This window comes from Piliocolobus tephrosceles, chromosome 10 (assembly GCF_002776525.5).
Source record: "Piliocolobus tephrosceles isolate RC106 chromosome 10, ASM277652v3, whole genome shotgun sequence".
NCBI lineage: Eukaryota > Metazoa > Chordata > Mammalia > Primates > Cercopithecidae > Piliocolobus > Piliocolobus tephrosceles.
In genome coordinates, this window is record NC_045443.1 from 62,732,072 (window position 1) to 62,740,941 (window position 8,870).

The window sequence follows — 8,870 nt, forward strand, 5'->3', positions numbered from 1 at the left end:
ATATTTACACTATAATACTAACTAACATTTCATTGAGTGCTTACTATGTACCAAGTACTATGCTAAGCCATTTGTATGCATTAATTCATTTAACTATCATAATAACACTATGGGAGAATTTCCACTGGACACATGAAGAAACTGAGGCTCAATGTAGTTTTATAAGTTTTTATAATATAGCTGATAGTGGGAATGGGATTCAAATCCAAGCCTGTCAGTCTCCACCTCCATAAAGATTTGAGAGTACCTTACAGTGGTATCTAAGTTGTCACTCACAGCATGAGAACCAGATTGGTAGGGCCTCCTGGGTACCCATATCTGCTAAGGGAGGCCACACCTGCTTAAGCACATAGGGACAGCCCTCCTGGGCCCACACAGCCCACACATGACAGGTGTCCTTCCAAGTGTCTAGCCACAGCATAGTACAGAACAGATATGGGTTAGACTTGGTGTACTCACCCAAATCTCATCTTAAATTTTAATCCCCATAATCCCCATGTGTCAAGTGAGAGACCAGGTGGAGGGAATTGGGTTATGGGGATGGTTTCCCCTATGCTGTTCTCGTGATAGTGAGTTCTCATGAGATTTGATGATTTTATAAAGGGTTCTTCTTCCTTCGCTTGGCACTTCTCCTTCCTGCCACCTTGTGAACAAGGTGCCTTGCTTCCCCTGCACCTGCTACCATGATTGTACATTTCCTGAGACCTCCCCAGCCATGTAGAACTGTGAGTCAATTAAACCTCTTTCATTTATAAATTACCCATTATCAGGCAGTTCTTTATAGCAGTGTGAAAACAGACTAATACAAGAACCAAAGAGGTATGTGGCAGAAATGAATGGTTAGCCACAATAAAGAAAGTTTGCCCTCAAAGAAGACCAAAACAAACACAAATCTGGAAAAACAAGCTGGATCCCAAGGATCAGGAAAGTGCTGGGGGCAAATACATTGCTATAAAATGGGGCCATGGCAACTCGCTACTGCGGTCTTAGAAAGCTAAGGGAAGGCATCTTGGGTCAGAAGATGATTGAGAAAACACATCAAGAAAGGACCTTCTACATAAGGCATGACCATTTCTTCTTCGCCCCCATCCTAATCCTATCCCTATACTAACATATGCTTTATCTCCTCCTCTCTTTCTTGCTCTCTCTCTCTCACATACACACACACGCACACACATGCACACACACACACACACACACTATTGCTGTTAACATGTTCTTACATGCCTGAGGTTGCTGGCTTTTGCTCTTCATACAAACATCTTTAGAAAACAAGGTTAAAGTGTCTAGATCTAAGACTGAACTAACAGTGCTTATGTTTCTGTCTCCATCTTGAGAGCAAGAACATGTACTCCATGTCTTTTCTCTGTCCCTCACAGCACCTATTACTAGATACCATATGCTCTGCACGTACTTGGCACTCCATAAATGCTTGCTGAATGGCTAACTTTTCCCATCTCCCCCACCCTTTCCTTCCCACCCCAACAGCATGACTTTAAAGATCTGCTGCAGAGCTGTGGGGAGAAGTTTAAGATCCGTTTTGACAAATAACCCTTATGGGTGTTTAAAGCCAAAAGATCGAATATTTAAAGCAGAAATATGAGCTGTGACTTCATGGGTGTTCTGTGAAGAGATGCATAAAGCTGTACAAATAGATAGCCTTTCAGATAGGACATAACAGACCCAGCTTTGTGCGTTTGCAAATATACAGAGGAGAAGAGCCCAAACTTAACTTTCAATCCTACATTTCCTTCTGAATCAGTTTAAATAGGAGAGTGAAAGTAGTTAAATCTTCTATCATTTTAAAAGATCTTACAAATACTTTTGGCTTTAAAAGCTTATGTCACTGATTCATAATGTAAGAAGTGACATTAAAACTATCCTCCACCCTCTCACCACCATCACCACCCCCAGAGAGGAAAATACAGGCAAAAAATGAGACTGGATTCCCTGGGAATGGTGGGAGCAAATTGATTGCTGTTAAAAAAAAAAAAAAAAAGGGTTGGGGGAGGGTGGTGCTTTTAGACTCCCAGGCATGAAATCTTGGCGCTGGGAAGTGTTAAAGAACTAAAGCAAGGATCTAGAGTCAGCAGATGGTTGAAGGAACACAGAGGGACATGAGCACATGATGGCTCTGGTGGATGACTTCATGAGGGTGTAGAGCATAGAACGGAAGAGAGAATTAGTCCCAAGAGAGAAGTCAGCATGCTCTGAGCAGGCCTATTGCTCCATTGGTCGTACTTTCTCTAAAGGATGTACAGAGTTCCCTGGCTGCTTAGGTTAAAACAGCAGAAACAAGAGCACACCCTGCCCCTGCTCCAGCTCCAGCTCTGACCATCCTGTGTTCTCTTAAAGCAGCTGACTTGAAGAAAAAGTGAATGTCTTGAGTCCTTGGCTCTTACACCTATTCTACGATCCAGAAGTGATTTTGGCAAGTGGAATCCACTTGATACATATCACTTTTGTTTTAAGTACAACTATATTAAATGGTGCTATGTTTGTCCAGTGGCCGAAGAGGTTAGCTGGAGCTAAGGGTTTGCAGGATAGTTGTACTCAAATATATTCAAGCACCTAGCAACAGAAATTAAATTGACCTTAAGAACCCTTGGTTATATTACTAATTTTTACATGGCTAATATCAGAAGTGTGTTCTATTTTCAATTCATCCTTTGTTTCCATTTCATGTAGATATAAAATAGATCAGTAACTCTGAATTCTATAGAAAATATATTTGTCTAAGGTTATTGACCAGATAAGAGAAATTTGGATAAACACACAATGCCTTGGTTTTCTTGATAATGTATGTTTACAGAGAACCTTCTCATTCTCTTCTCATTTGACTCTCAAAAATCTCTACAATGGGAATTATTATGACTCCCATTTTACAGAGGAGGAAATAATAGAAACTCAGAGAATTTTATTCAATTGTTCATTTGTGCAACCCTATTCTTTGGGTCACAATTTTATGCTAGGCAATAGAATTGTAGAGATGAAAAAAATAAAATAAGCATGACCTGTAGGAATTCACCATCTATTATGTAGAACACATAGGTAAACAAAACATAAGCACGTGATCAGTACTAGGTTAGGCAGATGGACTAGATACAATGATGGAAAATGGAAAGAATCACCAAATTTGCCTGGCTGTGAGTTAGTAGTCTTCACAAAGCTGGAAGCCCTAGAGGTAGATTTTTTTTTTTTTTTTTTTTTTTGAAATGGAGTCTCATTCTGTCACCCAGACTGGAGTGCAGTGGCATGATCAAGGTAGATCTTAATGAGAAAGAATTTGCTAGAAAGACAAAGCATTAGGTGGAGGAGCAGCAAGAGGCGAGGCATAGAAGCACAGAACTATGTGATCAGTTCAAGGAATAACAAGCAGTTCAGCATGGTTGTAAAGTAGAGAAGGAAGGAAAATGAGAGCATTTGCTTTAGGAATAAGTCCGCCTGTGATGAACAAGGAGGTTCTAGGTTGGTGAAATGAAGTCTTCAGGAACTTGGAGTTGTTCAGTCTTTGTTTCAATACATGTGGCCTCTATTTCCAGGATCTCTTCATACCTCCAAACAGCTGCTCTAGATTCACTCACCATATCCATATTTGGAGCAGCAGAAAGGAGAAAGGGAAAAAAAGACATGCACCAGCTGTCTTTTAAGATTTACAGGAGCTGCTGCAAGACACTTCTGCCTACAGCTCCTTGGCCAGAGCTGGTCACATCGTCACACCACCTGCTGAGGACTTTCAGTAGACTCCATTATGATGACCAATGAGCTCAGTTAAAAATGTGTGGCTATATTAATAAAGAAAAATGAGAGTATGAAATTTGGAGGACAACTGCAAGTATCTGCCACTGAGTGGAAAGAGGAAGTTGATCATAAAGGATTACAAAGATCATTGAATTAACTATGAATCATTGCTTTGAAGCTCCAACTTTGCCCTCTGGCCAATGGGGGGTCATTGAAGGGTTTTGATGGAGGACTTTGGATGACTACATTTCCATTTATCATTAGGATGGATGACAGACTGGAGAGGGTAAGATTGGAGACAGAGGGACCAGTTAGGAGATTGTTATGTTGATCTTGGTGAAAGATAATGGAGGTCTCAACTAAATAGTAGTAGAGAGATGGGGTAAAGGAAAGAAAGGGCGAAACACCAAGATTGTTACTTATCATGCTAGGTAGGTAGTAAGGGGCAGAATTCGAACCCCAATCTTTAATGCAAGTCCATGTACCATGAGATTCATCTGTTTTTCAAAAAATGTTTTAATTGACAAATAAAAATTGTATATATTGTGGTGTACAGCATGATGTCTTAAAATATGTATGCATTGTATAATGTCTAAATCAAGCTAATTAACATATGTGTGACCTCACAAACTTATTTTTTTACGGTGAGAACATTTTACTACTACATTTACATCTACTTTTAGCAATTTTCAAGTATACAATACGTTGTTATTAACTATTATTACCATGTTGTACAATAGGTCTCTTGAACTTATTCCTCTTGTCTAAATGAAATTGTATATCCTTTGACAAATATCTCCCCAGTTTCCACTGCCCTCATCCAGCCTCTGGTAACCACCATTCTACTCTTTACTTCTATAAGATCAACTTTTTTAAATGCCACATATAAGTGAAATCATGTAGTATTTGTCTTTCTGTTCCTGGCCTATTTCACTTAACATAATGTCCACCAGGTTTATTCATGTTGTGCAAATAACAAAATTTTCTTCTTTTTAAAGGCTGAAGAGTGTGCCATTGTGTATATATTCCACACTTTCTTTATCCATTTTTCCATTGAAGGGCGCTTAGGTGGATTCCATGTCTTGGCTATTGTGAATAATTCTGCAATGGACATGGGAGTGTAGATATCTCTTTGACATACTGATTTTATTTTATTTGGATTCACACCCAGTAGTGAGATTGCTGGATCATATGGTAATGCTATTTTCAGTTTTTTGAGGAAACTTCATATTGTTTTTAATAATGGCCATAGTAATTAATAGTCTTACCACAAGCGTGCAAGAGTTCCCCTTCTCTACCTCTTGCTAATACTTATTATCATTCATATTTTTGATAACAGTCATTCTAACAGGTGTGTGGAGATGAGACTCATGTTTCTTAATCAACATTATAGTAAGTAGGATTTCAAACTCCCATAAGCCCTTTGTATCTATGTCATGTTGTGGAAATCAGATTTATCATGGTCCAGACCCAGGAACTAGAGTCCAAAAGCAAGACAACATTTGTGACATGATAACATTTTGAGACATTTTCTATTTTCTCTTCCTGCATTCAAGCAGATAGAAAACTCTGGGCTTCCTTGCCTTATGGGAGGTCTGAGACAGGACTTCCTGAGTTTTATTCCTAAAAGCCTAAGCACATGCAAGAGGACAGAGTTTGAAGAGAGAAAGATTTTAGCTAGGCTAGGAAGACAGTTTTTCTTTTTCTTTGCAAGACAATTTTATTACTTGTAACAAGTAAGGAGAACACAGGAGATAGTTCCCAAAGCAGTATCTCTCTGAGCAATGGACTGGGTCAGGTTTTATAAGTGTAGGGTAATGAGGCATGATCTGATTGGATCTTGCAATGCGATGATGCCAGAAGCATGATCTGACTGAATCCTGCCATGGGGTGATGCCAGAGCTCAAACTGATTGGATCCTGGATCCTGCCATGTGAATCCACCCTTTTTTCCATTTTTATTTTTGAGTTTGAGTTTGACAAATTTATTGGTATTTTAGCAAAGACATTCATCTTAGTCATTTCTCTCTCTCTGCTTGACCTTTGGTTAATATTTCATTTGGGTCAAGAAAAGAATATGTAGGAGAGCTATGTTGCTTTAACAACAAAATGGAGAAAAATGGATAGTTTGCCTCATTAAAGTAAGTTAAATTCATATATCTTGATATAATTAAATCATGTAAGAACTAAGAATTCTATATATATTTCCATTGCTTTACTTGGGCCTATTCTAAACTTCAGTGCTAGTGAACAAAGTGTTAGGAATATACACGGGCTGCTTCTCTAGAGTTACTACCGATTACAAGAGCTCAGCAAGCAGTTACCACCAATAAAACAGTCTGAAGCTGCCTCCAAACATAATATTGTAGGAGTTTTCAAGGAAATTTTTATACTGTATGTTTCTTTTGTCTGTGACTATGCTTTTAAAGATGTGTTTAACTGTTACTTTTTTTTAAAAGTTCATATACAATACAAAAACCCAAAAACAAACACCCTATAATACACAAATCTAACAAGGTATATGTGGTGAGAGTCCAAAAAATGTTTGAAGATGCATTTCCTTTCCTTCTATTTCAGTACCTAAAATGTGCTTTTTTGAGAGGTCATTGGTCAATATGTATACATTTCAAATAAACCATATAATTTTACTAGTAAGAAAGCCAGTAGTTAAGTTCAATTCAAATTGGATTTCACAAGTTAGTAATTTAAATCCTTAGACAAAGTTACAGAAAGTGCATCTTCTTGTTTTCCATCTTCATATAATGTTAATTTTTTTGGTGTTTATACCTTTTAAAAAATAAAAACAGCCAAATACTTAAGCAATATGTACATTTAAATTTTTGGTGGTGGTTTGTATTTTAAGAGAAACCGCTTCCTTATGATTTGTGTCAAGTTCTGGTGGAAATGCTTACAGGAACTAGCTAATAAACAAAAACAAGAGAAGCACATTGAAAATACTGATTTACTTTTGTAGCAAATGGTTTTTCTTTGAAGACTAACAAAGACAGACAAGACCCATTAAGGTAAAGTGGGCTATTTCAAATATTCAACAGTTTACATTTTTAAAAAATTCTTTTAAGAGTTAAGCATCTGTATCCACTGATAGCAATGTAATACCTAATTTACGATGACCTGAAACAAAACAAACGCCCATAAGGAAAAAAAGCTATATTTTAATTTTATCTAAATTTACTTTCAGTCAATAGTTCAGTAGCATTTTCCTCCCAATACAGTACTCGCTCTCTCTATAAGGCTGTTCCTGGGAGCCAGACAAGTTTAGGTAATAAGGGAGTTAAGAGAGTTAAGTGCTTGCAGTTTTAAACAAACAATAACTTTTTGTGCTTCCCTCTTAATGTGCTAATAGTTGTGTCCAAAAAAAAATGCAGTTCTTAAAAAGATAACATTTCTGATTTATTTATTATCTGTAACCTTTGAAAACTTATTATATGAAACTACAAAATTAGCAAATGTCTTGAAATCTGTAGATAAAACATAAATTATCTCTAATTTCAAACTCTCGCTTATTAGTGTACCACTCGATCTTTAAAAAAAAAGAAAAAGAAAAAAAAAAGCGGCTCCAAAGATAGTCTTACACCATTCTTAAAAAAAAAAAAAAAAGGAAACTGTTCCTTTTAACTTTACACCCATCCCACACCCCAATTTCAAAACATCATTTAATTGTCTTGGTCATGGACATTTCCAAGATGAGATTTTATATTTCGCTCCCATAGTTTCTGGTTATCAGAAAACCCATGCTTTCCTTTATTGAAGGAGTTTGATCCAGCTGATGTGTATCCATCGTAATCTTCATTAAAAACTGCTGCTACTGAAAGTTTTTGGAGCAGGAGTTGGAACAGTTTCTTTAGGCTTACTTGATCCAAGTTTGAGGGATATGGCTGACGCTTTATTTGTCGTCTGACTACCTATGGCAAATCCAAAGTTGGGGATCTTGGTAGGCTTGTTGGGAGGTCTGCAGCTTCTTCACGGATCGCTTCTCAGCGCTGGGAGGTCTGCAGCTTCTTCAGCTGATCGCTTCTCAGCGCTGCGACTGGAACTTTCCCCTCCATTACTGGAAGAAACAGTCTTAGATTTCACAGGTTTTTCTGCTTCTTCCTCAGGTCCTCCGGCCGCTCCAGCTTGCTGCGACTTTTCAGGCTTCTTACCTCCTGCCTTCTCGGCCGCCATTTTTACCGCTGCGGCCTCCTGGGAATCCACTTCTTAATTGAGTCCACTAGCCTCACTCTGTGTACTTAGGTTTTGCCTGTGGTTGCATACCTGGTTCATCTGGGCCACACTCAGGTCATGTGAGCTTTAAGCTGACCAGGCTCATCTCTTCAGCAGCCGCACAGAATAGGGAGCTAACCAACTGTGGTCAGTTAATTGGGCATGAAGCTTGATCTTACAGAGGTGCTCCACTTTTAGAACACCTCTAAGGCGCCTTTTCCCGGCTTCCTTTAAGGAATATGCATGCTCGCGGAAGCCATTACAATCCCGTCATGGAGCAGCCTATGCTATTGACCAGCCTGGAAGTCATTTTTCAACTCAAGGGGAGAAGGGTGGGTTTCTGCTCTCTCCTTCACATCTGAAGGATACAGCAGAAGTTGAGGGAAAATGATCATGAGATGCTCCAGGGGAGCTGGGTCCAAGGCCTGGTGCTCACCAAAGATGGCACTACTCTCAGCATAGTACAGGAAGGCAGTTGATGGGACAAGGCGAGCTGGGACAATCTCCAACCCAAAGGGTATCTCAGAAAACAGCACTACATGAGACCACCGCACAACCCCAGTCAACCTTTAAATCAGAAAAGGAGCTGGAGGATGCAATTCATTGATATATAGAAAGTTTTAAAAAGTAAAAACAAAAATACAGAAAACAAAAGTTTGCAATGTATGAGAAATAAAGGAATGAAATTTGTACCTACAACTCAGCCCAGTAGTGGAAGCCTGTTTGACAACGAGGTTTTCTTTGCCTCAGAGAAGCATGGAGAAGCTATGGGGGAAGCAAGAGAAGCTCTAGAACGTGTTTTGTGACTGTCCCCTTTCTTTAATTTTGGTTCCGTACAGAAAGAAACGCAGACTGAGTCTATGTATAGCCATATCCGTTATTCACTTGTTCCAAATAATTCAGGTA

General features: G+C 38.7%; 1 pseudogene; it reads right to left on the minus strand.

The window, feature by feature from the left end:
* Positions 1-7,280: 7,280 nt before the first annotated feature.
* Positions 7,281-7,925, minus strand: LOC111551220 (annotated as a pseudogene).
* Between the last annotated feature and the right edge of the window lie 945 nt (positions 7,926-8,870).